We start from the raw sequence: 23,165 nt of genomic DNA, 5'->3' as shown, positions 1-23,165 counted from the left end.
GCCAATAAATTATTTTCGAGAGGCATGGAAATTATGAACATATATACACATTTTTCATATTTTTTTAATTAGTTTAATTTTATTTTTAAATAGTTTCATAAATGACATATGTAAATTTTTATAACATTTTTACAAGATTTTCTTAAAAATAATCGATGAAGAAATAGCTATGTGTATTGCACATTTGACACGAAATATGAAAAATATATAACGTATGAATATTTTCGTTATAAAAGAGTAATATTCCGAGTGAATAATGTGTTCAGTGTGTTTCATCTTAAATCTTCAAGTATTTTACTGGCTGAATTATTGCGATAAAAATCTCGGTGCCCTTATTAAAAATTCCAGGAATTATTACGCGTAACTGCAGGAAAAATATAAATCTTTTTTACGGTAGAAGGATTTTCGATTCGCCTTGCGGTTAAGTGGACCTAGGCAAAAAGCGGAAATAGCGTGCCGCCCCAGTCGTCGTTAAAACTGCCGTTGCTTTTTTTTTTTCCCCCAAATTGTAGCCGATGCACGAGATGCCGTACTGGAAACATTAGCATACGCGATCGAACATAATCGAGTCTTCCGCGAAAGGATGCGTAAGATATTCAGAGAGATGTCCAGGTAGTTGGCGCGTTGTCCTCGAAGTTTATAATCCTTTTATAACATTCACAAAAAGAATTTAACGAATTTAACGATTTTTAATACGAATCTAATAAATTAAAAGATTCATATATTTGAATATATTATATGTACGCGATATATTTTTGTTATAAATTTCTTTTTATTTTGACATAATTAAAATATATTTATAGCCCCTCGATAATATTCGATATAAATCGATCAAACTAAACTTATCTTCAAGTCGGCAGAAACAAGATATTTCTCGTGGATTGTAGTTGCGTGTCGTCGGTTGCGCTAGTATTCTGCAGCGTGTAATTAAAAGCGTGTTTCGTAACCACTCACACGTTCCCGGATGGTTTCCGATTACCCACGGTTAGGAACAACGTGCGCGAATTACGCGCTTACGGGATTCCACGTGTAACAGTGTAGTTTCTTCCGGTGTAAATGAGCCCGGGAGAACGTGGAAACCGAATGTTCTCACGTGTTCACGACGAAGGAGGAATGCGGTTGCATATATACTTCTTTACCGTGAAATACAAGTTGTTAAATTATATATTAAATTTGTTTTTATCATATATATATATATTAAGAATTAATGGCAAGCCAATAAAAAAAAAAAATAATAATAAAAATAAAAAAAAACTGGGCAAATCAGCTATATTAAAAGTTAATAAATCTAATACATTTCAAGATTCCTGAATTTGACGTTTCGTACATAAATCATTTTTAGCTTTTTAAAATATAAGATTAATAATTAATTGAGTTAAAGATTGACTCTGCCGAGTTAAAATTTTATTTTCATGATTTTTTTTGTCGTACGGTTAAAATTGTGATGTTGGTCTAACTATAAAAAAAGTTAGTTTGATATATAAGATGATATTTACGATCTGAAGATTACAGTATATTATAATTCTACAGGGCAAAAATCTTAAGCTTATAAATTAATTATTAATTTTATGTTTTGATACGGCAAAAGTGTGGTTTTTGCGCAATATCAAATTCACGAATCTCGAAATGTATGAGATTTATTAACTTTTGACGTAGCTGAATCGTCCAGTTCCTCCTTAAACCCCATAGCAATATCTCTTTATTCTAAAAGCACGTTGAGCGCGCGAGAGCACATCCTCCTGACACTTTGATCTTTATTCGCGTCGCTTGACGCGACCGTTTGACTTTAACTCTGTGTTTACCTCGATTATATACGTCAGATGACACGAGTAAAATTCGGCGTTCCGAACTAAGCTAAATTTATCGTGGAACGCACAAGATCCTTTGTTCTCATATACGTTGTTAACGCGTTACGCCATTCGTTCGGCCTAACTAATTTGCAATATCGGGACGACCTGGCAAACCCCGTGTTCCGAGAAATGAGGATTGGCGACGGGCGAGTGGAGGCGCCATTATTATCGGCTAACACTTTCGGCGTCGCTACGCAGTTCCGTGAAACGCACGTCATGCGTGCATGGGAAATATTTCGGAATACCGAACGAGTTAGAGAGGGACGTCGGGGCCGGCACGACGGGTTTGTCCGGATGGTACGCCGTGTCGGTGTGCACGACATCGACCGGCAGACGAAACAAAATACTGCTAAAATTAATCCGGGCCTTAGGTCATGTCTGCAAGGAGTCTAGACGACGACGACAACGATAGCGATGAGGACGACGCGACTCGTCGCCGAAAGTGGACCGAAGCGTGTGGGCGCGAGATACTTTAACGACTTCTAGTATTTCGATAGATTCCTGACTTCCTGTTGTACGCTCCCACTCCCTTTCCATCGTATCTGTGCTTTTTTCGCTATATTTATTACAACATCTGTTCCTTTCCTACATCAGGATTGTTGTTTGTCTAGGTGGCACGATAGAAAAGTTTAGGAATTGTCTTTTCCATTGGAACAACTAGAAGAGACAATTAATAAATTAGAGATTTTTCAACTTTTGATCGTTTTTATATTAATAATTCTCCGAGAAATATCTAATGCAAAATAATATTTTTCACGTTTATTTCAATTTATGTATATAATCAAAAGTTTAAAGATAAAAAGGGTAAAAGAATAAAAAAATATGTTACGATTTTTATATAGTATATACTATATACTATATATTTTATATAATATATACTAATTTTTTAAACGTTTTTTTATCATTTACACAATTTTATTTTAATGACACTTTAGAGAGATGAAGCGAAACTTATTTTCGCTCTTCGGTTGTTGAAATTCAATAGCTTGCCAGAGAGCTTTAGAGCCCTCTCATCCCCTATGAATCCGTAAGTTACGTAAAAGTCACTTATGTAAATTTAAAATCGACGCTCAGGGCTTTTTATTTATTTAACTTTTTACGCATATCTATTAATCCCTCTCTCATACAATTTACGAAGTATTATGCTCGAGTAATTTTTTTTTTTTTCTTCATAAAAAAGAGAAGGAAAGATCGCGTTATAAAACTGTGCTAATATTAAGAAATATCGCTAGACTATTCATCGTTGCGCGCGGGCGACGATATTCTAATTTTTTTTGTAAATCGTCGTCAGTGTATACGCGACACACGACACAGTCCTTTATCGCAGATTATAACTCTCTAACGTGCACGCCATGAACTCGATTTCGCGCTGTTAGCGATGTGAACCAGAAGCATCGAAATTTGGTTCGACGATGACACTGGATCGATTCCGACTGGTCGTCGAATATTTGCCATGTCGTGCCTTCTATTGTCGCTGCGTAGAACAGATAATACGGACATTGTTCGGTGTGAACACAGCTTTCGGCCAGATGGCACGATTTTCCGATCGTCACCCCCCCCCCCCCCTCCCCGCCGATTTTACTTTTTCTACGCTCGCCGTTGATTGTTGCTCGCTTCCGCTTTTCATTTGCAAAAAATGGGCTACCTGACGAGAAATCGACGATTATCCATTACAGAACGTCATACACACATTTGTTTATTTATTTATTTATTTATAATATTACATTGTCGCATGAATCCATTACGGGAATAGTGCAGTTGATTTCGAGAAAGAGACGAGAAATGATGTAACAAGCGCTCGTTGTTTACAGAGTTCCAAGGAATTACTGTTATTCGTGCAATTTTATCGTTTAGAGCATCGGTGTCCGGTGCTTCAATTAGCAAAAATAAGCATCTGCCATAATTATGACGTTTACATGGGATGGATCCACAATTATCGATAATATATTAATTCTTTGGCATGATCGGCGATTTTATGCTCTTGCGATAAGATTTTAAGTCGTTTGTAAGGGTAGAGATAGTGGAAAGATTATACGACTCGGTAACGTCACCTTTAATAGCACCACGAGATTGCATGATATTGCGCGACGTAAAGCAACGAAACGGAGCACATTGGCCGCTGCGAATTCTCTAGCACGATAAACGTTGCACACTATGTCAATATGTTGTATGCGCAAATGACGCGTTTTTAGAATGGGCCGTGATGCGTGAAAAATAGTTGTTCGTCTATATCGCATGTCGCGCCCGTACAATGGAAAACGTTACGAAGGATTGCCTTTTCAGAAATCGCAGGTAGAAGAAGGAGAGCGAACGCTCCTTTCGAAGCTCCTTTTCACGCGATTGATTGGAAAAATTGAAGAAAATGCGGACGAAGAAGAGTACGAAATGTCAGGGATCTACAATATAATTATTTTTTATTGAGAGGATCTCGAAAAAAATCATAAGATCGATCGAAGCTGATCGAGGTCTTCGTCCTTCCACCATCTGCTGGTCTCGTTCTTTCTACTTTCTGATCGTTCCCTTTCATCTTCTAGCCGCGTTCTTTTTCTTCCCGCATCTCTATATCTTCATTCAGAGGCCTAATACCGTCGTACGTTAATAACTACTCAAGACTGTCGCGAAACGAGCAGCGTTCTTTAATATGACGATATTATTGCCCTTACATCTGCCACGGAAAATGGTCATTAAGGGGCCCTTGCCTCATTAACGGTGTCACGATAACGTAGGAAATACAAGCTGGTAAACTTTTAATAACGCGTTCTCGTCGATTATCGCTTAATCGCTCATTGCTGGGACTTCGTTCCTCCGTGGAAATTTTGCGCGTATGCGTAAAACCCTTAATCGTTTTATTCAGGTTACACTTGACAAAAGTAAACGAATACACGTTGTTTTACTTACAAATGAACCTGTTATGTGCAAAAATAAAATTACACGATTTAAATTACATTTAATTTAAAAGCGATCATTGATAAGATTTACGTGTGCTCAGAATCATGTTGTAAAATATATTCGGAGAAGAGAATCTTGAGAAAAATGTGCGCGGCTATTTCTTCCATGTGATGCGTCAAGGAGGGAAGGGGGGGGGGGAGAGATTAAGGAATCGACGAGGTTAACGAGGAGGAAGCTGCGGCGAGGGTAGCGCCAACGGAAACAGCTACGAAAACAGTCGCGTCACCGGCAGCAGCCGGCTTTTAGGTCTTTGCTCTCTCGTGCAACTTCTCGCTTTGTGTCTGTCCCGTTTGTCTCCTCTGGTCCCGGCAGGGCCGGGTGTTTTTTCAAATGTCGATTAAAACATTCGAACTTTATAATGTACAAGGAAATTATCTACATATCAGCGGGTAATAATTAATTGATTAAAACACGAATATTATATCCTTGCACGAATAAAATGAAATTTTTTTTTTTTTTTTATTTATTTATCGTATCACACGTTTTGAACGTATTAAATGTAATTCGACTTTACGAGATATTAATACGACTTTTTACGCTTTGAACAAAGTCGATGTGTCCCGAGTCAGAAATTTCACTAAAGCTGTCGAATGAATGATATATTTTTTCTCTTTAATTTTTTAAAAGACTGCAGCGAAAGATTAATATAGTCCGATAGATAAAGCTAAAGTTATTATCGGCAGTCAATACGTTCGAATAACTTCATCGCAGCTTCCATGTGCCTATTCAATTTGTTACAGCGTATCGACAACTATTTTGATTTGCGCGATATTTATTCGAAAATATTTCTGATCCGGTCATTTTAAAACAAAACCGATTATATATTTTTGTTATAGAGGATATTAAACGATAGAGATACTTTCTCTCTCTCCCTCTCTCCATTTTTTAAAATGTGATTGTAAAAATGAATTACGAATAAATATTAAAAATAATTTCGTCTTTTTTGAAATCATTTTGAAAAATCTTGTAAAAGTCATTTCAACAATTACGAAGAAAAAAGTCTTTATTGCGAATTAATCTATAAAGAGATCAAATTATCTATAAGCAATTCCTAAAATTAAAAAAAAAAAAATTATATTCTTTACAAAAATTTTATCATTATTCGTAAAGTGTCAATAGCACTTCTAATATTGATAAGTGAGTATTGGTCATCTGTCGCGGTGATCATTCTTGTCCCCGAAACGAAGAGCTTGGGGTGCTTGATGCTCCGGTTACGGCAGTGGCTGCCTGTCTCTCTCTCTCCACATCCTCCGCACCACCGGCATCGCCGGGAGTAATCCGTGTGCGTTTACGACCCTCGCCGCGCGCACGTCCGTAACAACGTACATGCGTGTCGGTGAGGGGCAGGTGTGTACACTCGGGTAGAAACGAGACTTATCCATGGGGAGAGAGAGAAGAGTGACGAAAAAGAGAGTGAGAGAGGGAAAGAGAGAGAGGGGGGGGGGGGAGAGGAGGAGTAGCGCGTGCCGCCGTCGACCATCCGGAGGCCAGGTGTAGCCTTTATCCATTTTACTCGCGTTTGTTACCCTCGGACCTCTACGATTCCGATGCACCCTCTGGGTCTCGCCGCTTCTGGGGCGCCCTTCGGCCGAATGTGAACGTACGGGAAAAGCAACGAAAAGAGAGAGAGAGAGAGGAAAAAAGTTGCAGCGATCAACGACTCCTTTGGAACACTAGCTTCGAGATGCGAATTTACACACCGCGCCCCTCGCAAACGCGCGCGTGAACCATAGCCTCGTGCCGTCGTGCGTTTTTATTTCCTCCCCATTTAAATTTTAATGTTTAATTCGTAATGTTATGTAAATTTGTAAGACGTTTTGCGTTTCTACAGATTTTAGATTTGTCACAGCGGCCAGCTGTGTGAGATTAGGACATTGATTAATTATTAAAGCGATTCTGCGTGAATAGATTCGATTAAATGAATTGGAAACATTTATTATTGTTTTTCATGAACATACAAATACATATTTTAAGGAGAAAGTCGGTATGAATAAACGCACGCACGCGATTAAAGCATGATCATTTAGAATACATGTGACGGAACAAACATAATGGGCGTAGATACGAGAAGGTTTAATTGATGCCAGAATATAAAGCGGAAATTTTTCTCGAACGTATCGTTAACGTGCAACACAAGATTGGAATCGATAACGAGAGCACGACGGGGCGAAGATCGATATTGTTCTGTAATTTCGGCGAGAGATCGTAGGAAATAGGCACCACCTGGAATTTCAAAAATCCACTCCAGCTGTCGTGTCTGGCGCGATCGACGAGTCTAATCCCAGAGCAGCGCGAGGGGGGATAATCACGCTCCCCTTCGTCGTCCTTTTCGTCGTTTCACCCCCTCGGAGCGGCACACGCCCACGCGGAAATGACGCCCGCCCCTAAAGTAATCTACGTGATCCCCAATAACGATCTATTCGAGGAGCGTTCTAGCAACGCTGCCGATTTTCCTCTCGATCTTGTCATATCGGATGCGAATCTTTCGATTCGAATATTAGAATAAGAGCATTTTTAAAAAGGAAAAGAGTGAATTTCATGGATACGTCCATCTAATTATATGCAGATTTCTCCACTGTTGCTTTTTTTTTTTTTTTTTTTTTTTACGCAGATAATCAAATTATTTTGCTCAATAATATACTTGCTATTGTCACACTGGCGGAAGTGATTCACGAAATAATGTGATCGTAGCATCAATTAATGATCAGACGTTATAAAGAGCTTCTGATTCTATATTTGTTATATATATTAATGATAAGTGATATAAGATAATATAATATGTGACAAAAATGATAACCACTTCTAGAAAAAAAAGCGTAATTTCACCAATTTTTCGACGATTTTTCTTTAATATCGTGTCTATCGAATTTTTTTACTATCCGTCTTTCTTTCTCTTTCGCGTTAAGCCAACATCGACGAATTTACGGTATTTTTCTTTTTAATTCCGTTACGATACTAAGATCACATCTCTCATCCGGTTATCTCGTCGCGAACGTCCCGTAGATTAGGACAACGTTAAAGAACTTCCCTTGGAAAAAAAACGCGACGACGATGAAAGCCTTTTGACATGCATTAAATACGACGGCAACTAAGTGTTCATTCTTCGCCACCTCTTCCCGCTTTCCTCTCTCCGTTACGATGACAGATCCGGACTACTTCATCCTCCGGGAAAGAGCCAAGGACCGAATCTTTTATCAAAAGCCATCTTAAGGAATGGTGAATACGAGTACTATTTGAGAGCCGCATTCAGAGATAAAAGAAGTTTGAGAAACCAAGACGGAAGAAACTTTGAACGATTATTTTGAGTATATCACTTTTGTTAGAAAAATGAGTTTGTCTGAAAAGTTCCGCACAACAGAAGGAGAAACGTTAAGTTGCCGATAAGGAAATTTGCGCCCGAGAATTAAAATTCTGCTGAAGAAAAATTTGCATTGTAAAATGTACATATATTAGATATATTTTTTTCCGCAAATAAAATACACACACATATAAATTAGATCGCTAATAATAGTAAATTTTAATTATGATATAATGCATTAATTTCATCGAATATTCAATTATCGTATATTGATTTTAATAGACGAAAGTTTAGATCGAACAATTTTTCGCAAAAATTATTATTTTCGAAAAAAAACAACTTTTGACAAATTTTCCTCGTGATGTTTGGCGAGAAAGATTTCTTAGACAGTAGGTAGACCGGATTCGAAGAGATGATCCATTAGATGATGAGGTTCAACGTCACGGCGGTCAGTTCTTCGTCGAAGAACAGAGGCAAGGCGATTGGCTATCATATTACAACGCCAGGGTTACGTTAAACCCGGTAACTGAATATATCTCTCTGCTCAATAGTCGTCGAACGTCTGACAACGATCGAATTTGTCCAGCCAGACCTACCGCTTCTGGCGTTCTTTTTTTTTCCTCTGTCTCTTTTACCCTTATTTCTCTCTCTCTCTCTCTCTCTTTCTCTTTTTTTGGTTCATCACTCCGCTGCCAAAATATATCAATAGAACGGGTTCTCAACTCGATTGCATGCATACCGCCTTGAGCATATTGTGTAAACGTATAAAAACTGATTTTGGAAATCGAAACAAGCATCCTATTTTTTCTTTTTATATATATATATATATATATATATATATATATATATATATATATATATATATATATAGCTTAAATTTATTCTATAGATGTTATTCTCTCTCTTTTTCCTAGATTTTTTTTTGTCGAGATACATGTAGGATATATATTCACACATTAGGCGAAATATTTGTTTTATTTCAAAAAGAAATCCCCGGTATCTCGGTCTACGTGAGCGTTGATCGCGCAATCGCGGGATCACCAGTCGGTCCGCCTCACCCGATGGAACACAATCGCACGGCAGGTCCTTAATTGCCGTTGGCATGGTATACGAGAGAAGCGAGCGATGGAGTGAGAGGCCCGTGAACGTGCCGTGCACGTTCGCGTTTGTGCACGCGCCACGAAGGAGGAGAGAGAGAGAGAGAGAGAGAGAGAGAGAGTCCAGGTGCGAAGTGCGTCCCATCCTCTCTCCCTCGAAGCGTCTTAAAACCACCTTTCGAGCGTGCGGCACCTCGTGTGGCACGGGATCGGTAGCGGGGTGTGTTTCGGGGGAGATAGAAAGAAGAGAGAGAGAGAGAGAGAGAGAGAGAGAGAGAAAGGGAGATAGACACCTCGTCTCGTAAGGAGAGCTCGTTTTAAGGACGCACAGTGGGTGCCGCGCCGCGTGCCCTGTAGGTCGAGAAACGCGAAGCGACGAGACATGCCGGTTGATTGGGAGGGGTAGGGGGAGGGGGTTAGAAGGGGGGCTTTCTCTCTCTCTTTCGACAGGGCGGTTTGTGCTGCGGCTGTGCCGCGCGAGTAGAGGCAGCTGCAAATGCGCTCGCGAGATACGGCTTAGATCGTCGTGGCACGAGCCTTCACGGCATGTGTTTTCTTCGGCTCTCTCTCTCTCTCTCTCTCTCTCTCTCTCTCTCTCTCTCTCTCTCTCTCTCTTTCTTTCCTTCTGCCTCTTTCTATCTCCCTCTTGCATTTTGTACTATCCCCTCCCCCTCTCCCACATCTCCGTCTATCTTCTTACCTTCTCTCTCTCTCTCTCTCTCTCTCTCTCTCTCTCTCTATCTCGTGCTTTTGCTAATGTTGTCTTTTTCGAATGTGTTTGCAATCATGAATTCGCCGAATATTGCGAATCTGTTGAAAATAAAGCTAGAACTCTTAATAATTTATAAATCTTCGCGAGATAATACGCCGCGAGATTTACACGTATACATCAATGTAAATCCGAAGCTTTAAATATTATTTAAAATAAAAAAATAAAAAGTTCTGATAATTTCGTCAAAATTATTAATTTAATGAATAATTTCAATTACTGCTCTTTAAGCAAAGATTTTTTTTTTATGTATGATTTGTGTCTATCAATCTTATAATGATATCAATGAAATATTAATTTTTAAATAACATGGAATTTAAAGGAAATTATTTAAATAATTAATTTCAATAATCTAGATTTGAAATAGTATTTATTCTTAATATTTATATATAATTATCTTTGTACTCTTTTATCAAAATATACAAAAGATCATCGCATGATATGTATTTCAGAACAACGTCATTAATCGGATATATTAATGGGATTAATGGGATATAAGTCATTGATGAGATTGCGATTTGTGAGGAAAATAAAGGCTTTATTGCGCAACATTGCATAACATTGTTGATTAAATCGGCTCATTAAATAAATTCTATGATTTTTATCGCATCGCAATCGCACACAGCATACATATCTATGAACATCCTTCTCTCTTAGCTTTCATCGTTATTCGATTAAAAAGGTATGATTCGTATCAAACACGAAACGCGATTGCATATTCTATTACTGCCGAGAGACAATCCTTAAATACAGTAATTACGGACTATCAGTTTACTCTCTCTCTCTCTCGTATACCAAAAGTATCGCTTCAATATTTATTTCAGGAATATAATAATAATAATCGAACGTATATCTAGTTATCGTAATCTTCTCGAGAACACCTTGTACGCCATAGTAATTGTCGGTGTCGAACACGCGACTCTATACCTTCGTACGTAACTAATGATCCCTACGATAATGATGAGGATAGGCACGTCCAAGAGTCCGTTCTCTGCACACTGTACTTGGCAAATTGTAAAACTCGAGTATATTTTGTCGCGGATATCTAATCAATCTATCAATACGTCATTGAATTCCATTAATGTGACGATTACGTTACAAAGAAAACAAGAAATTTTATGAAGTGAGAATTATTGAATGCATATTCTGGAAATTAATCTTATCACATAAGTACATAAAACATGACAATTTTAATTTGACGATAAAATTATAATTAATTATTTCTTAATTCGAGACACAATCATCTTACGAATAATCGTAAATAACAAATCGTTTATTTGCTCGATTAAGTTTCAGTGTCGCTGAAATTTAATCGAGCAAATAATTAAATATAATTTATAAATAATAAATAAATAATTAAATTAAATTTCAATAAAGTAATAAAATCTTATCCGTTGCGTAGAATCAATCAGAGATTTTACTTTCCAAAATTTTAATTCGAGTGAAAAAAATTTGATTGATATTTAAATATTAAAAAGTATAACACAGAAGTTTGGCACGTGGTTTCTCGTAACATAACCACTCATCTTGGTTGAGATATCGTATCCATAAGCATCTATTTTATGGGATAGGAAGTTCGTTTCTTTCTCTACGGGCATCTGGTACAGACCGCGGACCCAGGAAAATTAATGCACTTTTTCCCGGCCATCCTCCCGAACCCCGCGCGAGCGTGTTACGAGAGAGAAGGAGAGAAAAAAAAATAAGATCGGTACCTTTCTCTCTCTCCCTCCCTCCCCTGCCTGCCCTTCTTCCCTACGCCTCGCAGTAGCATCTGCCGCGGTCTCTTCGATGAAGTGATTTCTTAGTGCACCTTTTCCTTCTCTCCCCCTTCCTGTTCCCTTTTCCTCGCAGCAGTGCATCGCTCCGGGGTACTGGGCCCCGAGACGGGCCCTATGAGAGGAACCGAGAAATTTAGATTAGGTGCAGGTAGCCAGGTTGTGCGTGCGCTGCCGGTACATTTACTTTTCTCTGCCTTCTCTATCTTGCTAGCCAATTCTTCGAGTCGCTCTACCTTCTTCTACGACGCGCGCAACATCGGTTTTTCATCATTGCACTTTTTCCCTTACACACACTTTCTCTCTCCCCTTCTCTCTCTCTTGACGAAGAAATCGAAGTAGCAGCCGTCCGAGCAGCTTCCTTTACGCGCGTACGAACGGCATTGACAGGAACCCGGGTTACCATCGTTCGTATCGCAGCTGACACGCACGCGCCACGTGGTTGCCCAGCAGGCACCATGCATCGTGTATATGTATATACGTAAAGATACTTTAATCTACGGATTATCTTCAAACAATTCAAAGTTGATTTTTTTAGCGAAAATTTTCGTGAACGCCATATATGTTTTTCGTGACTTTTTTATAGATTTACATTTTCTACAATTTAGTAAAGTATAATATTTTACTAAAATCTATCTTATAATACTCCAAAGTAAATATATATAATAAGACAATTTGGATTTAATTTTATTCTTCTTGTTGATTTTTTTCTACAAATATTTTGAAATATCGTTGCATAAATAATTCTTTTTGCATATTTCAATTCCTGTCAATATCTATATTATCTTCAAAGATTTTCTCTAGACTAAACTTAAACCGAAAATTAATACAATAATAATTTGTTTTGATATTGGCAGACATGTTGGAAGAACAGATCGCTTTTATCCGTGATACGAATGTAAATATAATACACATATACGTGTTTGTCATATAACATTAAAATCTTCCAATCTTCAAGAAGATTGCTAGACAGCGAGTGTCCGATATAAATATTTTCGATGCCACGAGCAGACGTATTTATGTGAGTGTCACGATTTGGATAGCGCGAGAAGGAATCTTTTTCGAAGGCGAAGGGCTCGCTTCTCCAAGACGCCAGGCGCACAAGGGTCGATGGTTATCTGACTTCCTGTCCGTTCGTATGCCCTGCGTACGTGCTTTCGCGGTCGAACGAAAAAGAGCGAAAGGAGAGAGAGGGGAAAGAGGAGATAGAGAAGGAGGAGGAGGAGGTGGCGACGGACGAGTAAGAGCAATAAAAGCCCGGGCAAATAAATACAAAAGATAATCGACACCGCGCAGACAGTCGTGCGAGCAGCGGAGGCTCATCCCCCATCTTCTGCGCGTTACTCTTTTTTATTTTTTTCGTCCGACTAGCATCTGTCGGTTCTGCTAAGTCTCCGCAGCGAGGCAAGAAACGCATATTGCCGTCAAAAGCGACGGCACAAGCAGGAAAACAAGCCTCGCGTTTCGCCACCGGCGCGGTTGTTATTTTGACGTATTACGGTAAAATCGACGAGATTGGTAAAAAGAAGCGCGCCTCGACTTTAATTCACCGCGAAAAATAATTTTTCAATTTTTTTTCTTTTATAATGCGCATCCCCTCTTTCTTCTCCCATCTCTCCTCTTCTCCTTCTCTTAAATAGTTAAGAAATAATTTTTTTTTCGCGTGCAAAGTTATATATAATTCTTTAATAAATCGCTGTTGGGACGTTCGCCGAACTCGCCGTGAATTTAAACACGATCGTTAAGAGGCGCGTGCCCGTTCGATATACGTAGCACATTTACATTTTTTACGTATTGCCACTTATTATGCCGTAGCCGAACGAGAGTGCCGAAGTATCCGAGTCGACGGCTTCGGAAAAAAGGAAGAAACCGAACGAAAAAGAGTATACCTCGATGTGAGGGAGAGAAAGAGAGAGAATGATATGTCGAGGGGTTGTGGAGCTCGGGCACGTGACCGGAAGGCGGGGGGGCAAAACGGCGCACGCGCCGTCGTCCTCCACCTGGCGCATCACCTGCTGCCCCCTGCTTAAGCCTCCCCGTCTCCATCTTCCTCTTCTCCTCCGTTCTCCTACTCCTCCACATTTATCCTCGTCCTCCCTGATCTCTCGCTCTATCATCTTCGATTCTGCCCAACCCTTCGGCGTGTCGAGCTTTTCTCTTGTGAGCCATCCCGCCTCTCCCTCTCTCTCCCCGGATGGCGGGCGATATTAAGTAGCTGATGTAATGCACTCTCGCATATTACGTTTAATTGTGATGCATATTCATCTATATCGAAACGCTTAGTAGATTGTTTAAACTGATCTAGCACTTTAAAATCCAACTGTTGATGTGGAAATTAATTTAAATCTGTCAACAAACAATTTAAAAAAAATTATAATTATCAGATTTATTATAGAAAGTTAGTTTATTGTTTAATTGTTTATCTCGGGTATTTTAATAATAAAAAAAAGAAACGGTATTTTAAATTAATTTAATATTATCCAAAAAATTATATACCATATATGAAAGAATTAAGCCTCTTTAATTTATGGAATCTCGTAGCGGGGAAATAAATTGTATTCATTTTCTGGTAAGAATCTGAGAGACACAACGCAGGACAACAACAATCCTTCCCCAAGATCTCGAAAAACGTGACGTGAAAATCAGCGGTCGCGAGACACGAATTTTTCTACCTAACGCATAATTAGACGTCGGGTTACGAAGATGATTGAGCTCCTTGTAGAACGATGACGATGACTCATAATGAAGATGATGACCGGCGTGTTGCGCAATTATAGAGTGAGTCAGGACGCGCGTTGAGGGAAGCACGCAGCGCCAGGTGACAGATGCGCTTTGTCTTGGGATGCTTTCCTGTATACTTACAGGGCATCCCGTAATGAGCGAATCCATCCGTAACACGCGCGGTTCAGGAGGATAACAGGAAAAAAATTTGAACCAATATTTAATCAAACTTGTCATTATCGCTTGAGGGTTCTCAATAGCCATTCATCTTGAATTTATGATTGCGGAAGCGAGAAAATGTACGTGGTTTGTTTTTGCGATCCGTGCTCATACGCATGTTTCTTTCATATCAAGCATCGACTTTATGCTGACTCGATAAAGTCGATGCTTGATATGATAAGATATGATAAATTATTGAAATCTACATCTATAAATTTATATAGATTTTTGGAGATTTTTCCACAATCGCTGCCGCTTTTATAATATTTAGGGCACAAAATGCACAAAAATATATTACAGGAATTATTTACGCACACGTATGTTTTTTTACTGATGACAATTCAGGATGACTGACATAGATAGTATTAAGATAGGAAATACGCGTTTTATTTACTTTGAAAGGCAAGGGAAGAGAGATGACCAAGCGAAGGTCGATACAAAATTGAGCCAGATGCAATAACATACGTCACAACACGAAATCGTGATGTTTTCGAGATTGCAAAGTTATCGAAAAGAGATCAGAGGACGTTAAGCTATCGGGCAACGACACGAGATCATTGTCCTGATCGCGACAAGCTGGCACGCCGGCTGCGACATGGGTGCCAAAGAACGCCTCCTGCCAAATCGGTCTTCCGCAAACATGGCCGACAAAATGTTGAGGAGAATATCCTTACGAATAGCCAGTAATATGAACAACGGATGAATAATTTCTCTACACGCTTCCCCGCGTAGGGAACGACTCATCGTTTTTCGTCGAAAACGAGAAATAATTACATTTTTTTTTTTTTATATATATCGAGTGATGAATGAGAGGAAATATAGTGACATTTTGATTCTTATTTATTTTTAATCGGCATTTATCATATTTCTTTTTTTTCTTTACATGACTAAAATCGAATTTCTATTCTTTTTTGTTGCAGGTAAGTTTTTCAGAGTAGAAAAATATTATTTCGGATTTTTGGATATTCATCAAGATTTCGTCATTTGAAAGATGTGAGTAATTGAATCATAAAAAAAAAAAATGCATTTCTTATTCTAATTTTTCCCGCCACGTATATCATACTATTAATTATCGTGATATTAATTTTCTAAATTTAAGATTAATAATGTTTTTTTGGCTGATAATATCAGATAATATTTGTTATAATTTTAGAAAATGATCTCCCCCCCCCCCTCCACAATAATTTTTCACTATAATTGTCATACAATCAGTATTAATTTTCTTTTAAGCTATTTTATTTATTGTGTCATCAATTTTCAAGTTTGTTTACTGTATACATAACTAAATATCTTTTATACATATATTATTTTACTTTTTAATTTTTTTACTTATATTTTATTTGCGCATTCTTTTATTTGTATAAATCAGAACATGCGCAATCGTTGTCGAACTGACTTTCAAGCTCTCGATATTTAATTGAAAACTAAGCTCTTTTATATAATTTAATCTACTTTTTTTTATATGTAATATATTTCTCCATATTTATATTTATTTTTTTATATTTTTAATTGTTATACTCAATTTATACTATGGCTTTTTGCGGGATCCATTTGGCCCCATTTGACAACCCATAGACGATCTCGGCACTGTTATTCGCTGACGAAAGTGAATGCGTTGGTCGCGGTTCGCACGTGGGAGTTCCCGTTATTTGGGTCGCATCGACCGTTCTCTTCTCTCTCTCTCTCTCTCTCTCTCTCTCTCTCTCTCTCTCTCTCTCTCTTTCCTTTTCTTTCTGCTCCGCTACCGACTCAGACGTAGTATATTGCTCTCACTTTTGTCCATTCTTTTTCTCTATCTATCATTTTTTACGCCCCATCTCGTTGTATGTCCGATGATATTTGTTATTTGATTTGATTTGATTTGATTTGATTTGACTAGCAATTAAAAAAGGATATTCCATTGATACAGAAATAAGGATAAAACTATTTTGTACATATATTCAATTTGTATATAAATAAAATTCATTTTTTCAATTATTTAAATAACATAGTAAAAAACGGGATACATTCTGTCAAGTATCAGTAGCCATGCTTGATTCGTAGATTTATTCGTGCAGTTAAGTCGCGCGCGACGCTTCATCGAGCCTGAATCGTCGTCGTCGGTTGTGAATGAATACGTTATCTGAGAAAACGGTCGCGACCCGCCTCGCGGTGCTGTGAACCGTACAGCGTGTGGGGTCAGTCGCGTCACGAAATGCAAGGGTGGAGGCACAAGCCGAACGCATGGAATTTACGTTACGCGTGTACACAGATACGTGTCCTTTCGATAATTTTTCGAGCGATTCTGCAACTGACAGTCACGCTACTAAGCCGTGTATCTAGGATCCTAATCGCGCTGCTATATTAAAAGTATATGGCACGGTTGTGAAATGGGAGATTATAAAAGGGAAAGAAAAGGATGATACAAAAATGTGGCTCGATACGGACTTGCTCAATCTTTCACGAATTTTCGAGCTTTATCTGTTTCACACTTTTAAGAAAGGGTTTCATTCTCTTGAGAGATTACGTGTATTGTGCATACGAGTGCACGGGATCGCTTTGCGTTGAATTGTACGCACTCCTCGGCGAGAGCGCGCGCGATTCAATGTCGCGCCCGAAGCAGTCAACAACAAAATGTGTAACCGCTAAAAATACTCTCTTCCTTTCCGTCGTCGTCCTCCTCCATACGGCTCCGTTCATGACTTTTCGTCTTTCTTCCTTCCCGCCGCTCACCGCATTCGCGTCAGACGAGAGAGAGAGAGAGAGAGAGAGAGATTCCGTTCTGGACCGTACAGCTGATTACGACAAACAACACAACGCGTTCGGAGGCCGTGGCTATAAAAATAATCCCTCGACTGCGAAAATAACATTTTGTATTTGAAATTTTTTTCTGATGATTTGATGATGTTTAAAATGGACTATTTTTCGAAAATATCGCAATTGCTAAAATTTTATGTTCCAAAAACTTAAATTCGACAGAGATCGAAAAAAAGGGAAAGGGCATTAGTTTTAACTATGCAACTGTCTGAGAAAAAAAAAACAGGGAACGGTGCTTTTTAAAATTTACAGTTTCATTGTCTCAATTTTTGTTGCTAATGTACAATTCTTTTTTCGATCGAAAATGATTTAAATGATACAAATTATAATTTTTTTCTTATATATATATATATTTTATAATTTTATAATATTGCACGAGATTTGTTGTTCTTTGAAATAACGAGTAGCTATATCTCTAATACGAAGTTCTTCTTTTGTAAACTATATTATCAATATACATTTTTATTATCAATATATTATCAAACATACATATGTGGTATGACGACAATAGTAATTAATGTCAATGACGATGTCATCAAATACTGTCGAACCTTTGGAGCGTAGATTTGACGTTATCGTGCGATTCATTCATGCGTATTACAAAAGTATGCATGTAGATAAGAGAAATTATTCGTTTGCGCCAATTATTGATTTACGCCAACCACGATATTGCTCTACTACACGCGAAAGAGAGAGAAAAAGAGTATCTATATCATAGATAGACTTGCAAAACATTTAAAAACTCGGACATAAAGGAAAATTAGGTATCTTAAATCTTGGACGAATCAGTATTATTTGAATTTTTTGTTATTCAAACACATATACACATTAAACATTTCTTTATTTCTTGAAGCAAATGCTCGAGCTAATCTTGAGTACAAATTATCATGTATTATTATACAATAATTACTATTTATATTTTATCGTTTAATAACGTATGAGAGAAAAATTCGCAAAGAACTTAATTTCGAGTTTCAGTTTTAGATCACGATTTCGCATTTCATTCACGCAACCATTCATGAAATAAAATCGTTAACGTGCGTCGGATTTTCTACTAGTCATTCAATAGTAATTTAGTCAAGAAGCTCTTTTCATACGCGACGAGAGATTTCTTAAATCACCAAAATACTTGGAAGCGCCATTCACCTATTTATCACTCGCAGAACGCAATCTTGTGACATTATATCACGCGAATAAATCGACTCACTCTTTCGTGACGTAGCCGTTACTATACATTTGTGTGCGAGATATACTATTTTTCCAATTCATCGAAATTGAGATTACGAATCGCTCGAGCAGGATTTTAAGAAAATTTCTGATTCACTTGTCGTGAGTAATTACAAAATTAGTTTCTTCTTATATGGTAAAGAATTATTCTCTTTATTCACGATGATGTAATCAAAGGAATTTATTGCGAATTTAATTTTTTCTCTTAGTGAAGTTGATGATATTGTATCACGATATAAAGAATTGTATCAAAACGGATTTGCACGAATTTACTTATCCTAATCGCTAATTATTGATTATTTCATCGATAGTATTTCCCAACGAGTACGCGCGCGAATCGTGTTTACGTGTAAAGTTGTAGGGAACGCGACAACCGAACGCCGAGGATACGAGTGAAAGTAAAGTTATCGAACAAAGTTGAAGGAACTTTCCGTCTAATCGGCATAGACCTATGACAGTCGCGATTATAACGACATCATACACGCGGATCGACGCGACACAAACGTCAAACTGTCACACGCGTGACAGTTGTAGAAAAGAAGACGAGCATATGCGTGCAGATGAGATGCAACAGTGAACGTCTGGTTAAGGCATATTATTAGATTGTTCCAACTTTTTGTTAAGTGAAAATATAATTATAACGCACACATTAAAAGATTATAGATATCAAAAGATTTCCCGTTTCGTTTGATTCTCTTAATTGTTCGCCGAAATTTCATGATTTGAAATTAATAATGTAAGAAAAAGTGTATATACATAAAATCTTAAAATTGGCACTAAATGTAGAAATTATTTGCAATAAATTATTTTAATTTATATAATTTTACATAATCATCAAATATTGCTGTGAGATCGATGAATAATTGTCTGAGGAAAATGTACTTTGCGTTTGTGGTAAAAAAAAATCTTGAATCATCTAACAAATATCTCGGTTCATTCGCTAATACATCTGTATTTCTGTTTTTATTTCTCGGTGTATCGACCGCAAGAAACGCCGCGAATTCTGGCTTGCGTCTCTCTATCGGATTCGTTAAAAAGTTAAATTATCGAGAATCGCTCTAGTCGCTACGGCGACGCGTGACGTCTGTCGATGCGACGCGACGAGCGAACGGATCGACGTCACGCGTCACGTTACCTATCTAGGTAGAAGCCACGAATACCGAGGTCGTTCATCGAGAACAATAATAACTAGCGGTATCGACGGGGAAACGAATTTCTGTGCGGTCGTTCGAACGTCAACGGCGATCGTGTCGATGAACGTCATCGAGAAACGTCAAGAGGCGCGACGAGATCATGTGGGAATGATTCCCACACTTTTATGACATTCAACGAAACGATTGATCATTTTAATGCTGACGCGAAAGCAATTTTCGTACGAATAAGAAAAATCTCACAAGTTTGATAAAAACTTAGAATATAATAATTGTACGCGAAGAGAAAAATTTGATTTTTTTCTAAATATAATTAATATAATTATTATTATATATAATTGACAAAAGATGTATAAAATAATATATATAAAGCAATCCCATTTAAGGAGAGAAGTGAGAGAGAGAGAGAGAGAGAGAAAAACATTTTATTATATACTAAAAATTATAGAGATGACAATGCGAAGAAAAATTAAAACCTTTTCAAGTAAAGGATTGTCAAAAGTCAATATATTTGGTAGCATCGCTAGTCATTCCTAGGTGAAAAGGTTTTTTCGCTAAGATTGAAAATAAGAGTTTCATTTTAATCGAATCGATTCTCGTAAACTGCTCGCGATGTCGCCAACCATGTGACCGCATATTGACCATCGAAACGTTCAAGGTCTTTGATCGGTAATAATTCTGCGATAATTCCGTGCAGAAAAATGATCGGGATTTCCTTAGACAGTAACGCGCGATATAATTTCAAGCGAGGTAGTTCAGTTTTTCAATTATGACTTCCAACAGTCGTAATTGTCATCAATTTGCAATTCCAATATTACTGAATATATCCTCGAGTTAATATTATTATTACGATTAATACGATAATTATTTTTTAATAACAATTTTTTATCGAGAAGTAAGTGATTCTGCTAGTATTGATTTTTAATAAAACGACAGAGATAGAGGGAGAGAGAACTATCTCTCCCTCTCTCTTTCTCTCTATTCAGGCTTTTCTTCTCGAGGCAATTAACAAGGATAATAGCTTCGAAAAAAAGTGCAGAAATTCACGAAAGCGCCACGTTCAAAGTTTCAAGTATACACTTGTAATATTGGAGATTCAGAAAGAGAAGCGCTGATGCATCTTTTTTCTTTTTTTATTCACGTTGTTCTACAAAGACAACGATTGCGATGTTTACTCGCATACGTTTTCGGAGCGGAATTCCAGCATTCGAAATAATGAATTCAGCCAATGTGTTCTCTGATTGTAAATATCGCGTTTTTTTATTCATGACGAAGCAAGGTGCGCATAAAGATGCGTAGGAAGAAGGGGGAAAGGGCCAACTGTTCCTCGATACACAGGATGTATATACGTCTGCCGACAAAAATCTCGCGCTCCGGAAAAAAAAAACTTCCCGCGAAATTGTTCACAAGGGGAGAGCTCATCACCGTTTCGTCGTCGTCGTCGTCATCGTCGTGATCTCGCATTGTCGCCGTATTACGTCGTACGTCGTTCACCTTACCCTCGGCGGCGTGTCCGCAGACCACGCACGCGAGCGTCGGTTACGTGCGCACACGGCCGCTTTTATCGTGGCACGCATACGCACGCACACACGTTTTACGCACCCATCACGTCCGCGTCTCGGCTTCGGCTACAGCGCCACCCCGAATACCGGATATGACGACACTCGCGCACTTGGCCCGAAGCACTCTCGAGATGCCTCCCCTCCCCTCCCTCCCTCCTCCCACCGCGCCGCCGCCAAGCCTCTCTCCCCATTCCCCTCCCCTTTCGCGTTCCTCGCTCGGCTCGAAGAACGCACGGCGTTCCCTCTCCACCTCCTTCCCCGAGTCTCTATCCCACCCGTTTTCCTTCAGCGGCCCACCGTCGTCGGTCGTCGGTCCGCTATTTACTCTCGTAGTTCCGGCGATGGCCGAGCGCGGCGCGAACGGCGCTGTCTGCGTCGCATCTCGTCGACGCGCGCGCCGCGTCGTTCGCTCTAGCGGCGCAGTCCCACGCGGCTTCTTCGCGCGTGTCTACCACTATTAACTTGTGTATGCCTCGCTCGCTTCCGTTTACGTACATCGTTGTTTATTGTCGTCGTCGTCGTCGCGCGCGCTCGCATGGGGCTTCTATTCCTTTTATTTCCCTTCGGCGACGTCCCGTGTTTGTCCCGCGATTCCGCGAACGCGTGTGAGGACAATGCGACAACAACGACGACGGCGTCGAGTCGTTGCCCGAGCGAAGTTAGGCGACGTACGCGCGCGGCGGGAAAAAGAGGGGAGAGAAAGAGAGAACAAGATACACACACTCGCAGCCATTTTAATCGCGCAAAGCCGGGCCACCCAGTGTGTAATACGAGAGAGACCGTGACTGGTCTACGTGTGCCAGCATCGTCATCGTCATCGTCATCGTCATCATCATCGTCGTCGTTCTCTCTAGTCGAATTGCGCCTGTCGGCTGCGCGCTTCGCTTCTGCGCACGCGAGTGCGCGTATCGCGTGTTATAGCTGCGCGACGTCGATTTGCGTCTTTTCGCCGATGGCTCTCGTTCCACGCACGTGAAATCGTCCAAATAAGTGAAGGACATCCCGACGACGCGGTAAAGAACAACGTGGAAAATTACATCGTGACGCGCGATGTACAGTATTCCGTTATCGTTTGTCGGAGAGAGAGAGAGAGAGAACCGGGTGTTCGGCGGTGAAAAAACGCGAGCTTGTAAGTATATCGGTTTCGAGTATTTCTACGGTTTCGCGACATGATGCTATGACGACGCGGAGTGCGGTAATCGCATCCAAGTGACGCACGATGACAGGACTGATTCACAAAGATATGGAATCGTCATCGCCAGGAGAAGACGGGGGAGGCCGAGAGACGGGGCGGGAAAAAATGGAGATCGCCAGATAAAGGTGAGCGGCGAAATGCGCGCGTCTATTTAAGCGTAGTAATTATTAATGGCGGCGAAAAGGGGAGGAAAAAAACAGAGAGCGAAAACTCTGTCTATCCGAGAAATCGCGATCGGCGAGTGTCCGTCGGCGCCAACGAAAGAGCGCGAGAACGAACGGCCGCGGACTGTGCGAGGAAGTTTTCCGCGCGACGTAGAGGCAACCGCGTGACACGGAATCTGCGCAGTAGATACGCCGCGAAATCCCGCGGCGACGTCCCGTTGTCGGCGACGGCGCCGCCGCCAGAGAAGCGTCGTCGTCCAACAGAGGCGTATATATTATATACGTGTCTGAAAGAGGAGCTCTCTCCCGTTTGACTCGGAGGAATCGCAAACTCGAGCGCGAATTCTTCACCGCCGATTATCGCGATGTTGCAGAAAACTTCAACTCCGTAC

The 23,165-nt window shown here is 39.5% G+C and overlaps 1 protein-coding gene across 5 annotated transcripts in view; it reads left to right on the top strand.

Moving 5' to 3' along the window:
* LOC138934579 (serine/threonine-protein phosphatase 4 regulatory subunit 1) overlaps positions 1 to 23,165 on the top strand; it is a 127,198-nt gene that overhangs the window by 26,917 nt on the left and 77,116 nt on the right. Inside the window, exon 1 of one of the 5 annotated variants that reach the window (XM_070298500.1) lies at positions 21,833 to 22,734. The exons of the other annotated variants lie outside the window; for them this stretch is intronic. The gene's annotated coding sequence lies outside the window, so the exon portion shown is untranslated. Of the gene's footprint in view, positions 1 to 21,832; positions 22,735 to 23,165 lie in introns of those variants that run through there. 5 annotated transcript variants of the gene reach the window in all.

This window comes from Polyergus mexicanus, unplaced genomic scaffold (assembly GCF_030449975.1).
Source record: "Polyergus mexicanus isolate NDT 795.1 unplaced genomic scaffold, iyPolMexi1.0 SCAF_7, whole genome shotgun sequence".
Lineage (NCBI taxonomy): Eukaryota > Metazoa > Arthropoda > Insecta > Hymenoptera > Formicidae > Polyergus > Polyergus mexicanus.
The sequence above is the reverse complement of the archived record's forward strand: the minus strand, read 5'-3'. Positions and strand labels throughout refer to the sequence as shown.